This window comes from Micromesistius poutassou (genome assembly GCF_964030765.1).
Source record: "Micromesistius poutassou genome assembly, chromosome: 5".
NCBI lineage: Eukaryota > Metazoa > Chordata > Actinopteri > Gadiformes > Gadidae > Micromesistius > Micromesistius poutassou.
Window position 1 is genome coordinate 1,205,541 of NC_140275.1, and position 1,919 is coordinate 1,207,459.

The window sequence follows — 1,919 nt, forward strand, 5'->3', positions numbered from 1 at the left end:
CGATGCGGGGGCCCCCCCGTGCCTGGGAGAGCCAGACCTACCCAGCCATTGCGGGGGGCCCCAGGAGAGGCCCCTAGCCTGCGCTCCCTGGCTTTGCGTTGACATGTGCCTTGTACATATCCCCCCCCCCCACCCACCCACCCACCCACCCCACCCCACCCTGCTCCCCCGGCAGCCATCCAGACCGGCGGGCCAGACCGCACAGCCTCCCCAGACTCTGTCTAAAGTGTCAGCCCGGCGCGGCCTGCTGGGAGCCCCGGCTTGGCAACCCATGGCCACAGGGCTCAGATGGCCCCTGGACGGGGGCCCTTCTGCTGGGGAGGGGCCCCCACGGGGACTGGAGGCAGAGCGGAGAGGAGAGAGGAGGCAGGGGGGGGAGGAGGAGCTCGCTGGTGGTATTGGTGAATGTGTGCGTGGCGTGTGTGTTGCCGTATGGAGTGTGTGTGGTGTGGTGGTGGTGGTGGTGGTGGGGGGTGGTGGGTGGGGGGTTGTTTCCACATGTTGCCCCCCCCCCCCACCCCCCAGCACCAGAGAAAGGCGCCCAGAGGCATTGATTCCTGAGCGCATCGCTCCCCCTGCGCGGCTCCAGATCGCCGCTGACTGGTCCCTTCGTTGTCATCATAGGCTCATGGAAACATTACAGCGGAGCTCCTGGTACACCGCCCCCCCGGGGGGGGGGGGTGAGGGGCCCGCGGCCGGGGGTTTTGGCTTCGGGAGGGCCACAGGGTTTTGGGGTAAATGGGATGGGGAGGGTAGGTGGGGTGGTAGGGGGGCCGGGGCTAATTAGGACAATTACGTGCTAATTGCATTGTAAACACAATGTGTTGCCAAAGCCGAGACCCCTCAAATGAGCCCCCTGCTCCCCCCCCTCATTGACTTCCTCTCGTTTACTTTTTCCCCCCGTCGGAAGGAACGGTGTGAAATCTAAAACCGGTTGCCATTAGTTACCGTGGAACACGAGGGAAATATGGAGGTGAACTCTTGTCGATTGCCAGCGCGCTTTTTGCACACCGTTGGTGTTTGGAAGTGGAGCAGCGGTGAGTCACACTCAAACCGTAACATGTGGGCTGACTTTTGTTTTTGAGACGTGGCGGATGAACCCGGGGCTCTGCGAGAGAGCCGCACGCCGACCTGTCATTCAACGACGCAAATGTGGTTCCCTCCGCTCATAACCGCACTGGATAGAGGATGTGAGCTATGAGGTGGTGTCTAAAATGATGCCTTTAAACATCAGCCATCTATCTATATCTAGATGTATATAGAATGAAAGAGAGAGAGAGAGAGAGAGAGAGATCTATAGAGAGAGAGGGAGAGAGATGGAAGGAAGGGGAGCGATAGAGAAAGAGAGAGTACCGGAGGCTTTTATTATATCAAGATCTTTCAGCCTCAGCTCTTTCAAACTTTTTATGGCACAAATTGTCCTCTGTCCAACTCTCAATCATTTTCATAAAACCTCGGTGCCTTGTCCTCTTGGCAGCCATTCCATCTTAATGTGTTTGGACCGTGGCCAGTGCATAAGTGTGGCAGTTAACTTTTTTTTTTTCTTAATCACTTTTGGCCACTTTATATTAAACTAAATTCACACAATGTTTAAAATTTTATATCCGCACATATAAACGTGTCAATAAGCATCATTCTTAAGGGGTGATGTGTTTAATATATACTAATCCCTTTGCACGGATTTACAATACGTATATATTTTTAATTTGATGATGTTCCACATCCCAAATCTATCCGTTTATCCATTCAAAGCGTATTTACTGTATGTGCGATTGTTTGCCTCGCTGTGCGTCGGGGCTGGGGGGCTGGGGGTGGAGGGCTGGGGGTGGGGGCTGGGGGGTGGAGGGCTGGGGGTGGAGGGCTGGGGGTGGGGGCTGGGGGTGTTTCAGCGGTGGGGGCTGGCCGGGGCCTGCCGGGGG

General features: G+C 56.3%; 1 pseudogene across 1 annotated transcript in view; it reads right to left on the reverse strand.

The window, feature by feature from the left end:
* Positions 1 to 284: 284 nt before the first annotated feature.
* Positions 285 to 1,919, reverse strand: part of LOC311343921 (transcriptional activator MN1 pseudogene) — a 13,008-nt pseudogene continuing 11,373 nt past the window's right edge. Inside the window, exon 4 of the transcript XR_014684126.1 lies at positions 285 to 337. The product of XR_014684126.1 is annotated as a transcriptional activator MN1 pseudogene (transcript). The remainder of the gene's footprint in view (positions 338 to 1,919) is intronic.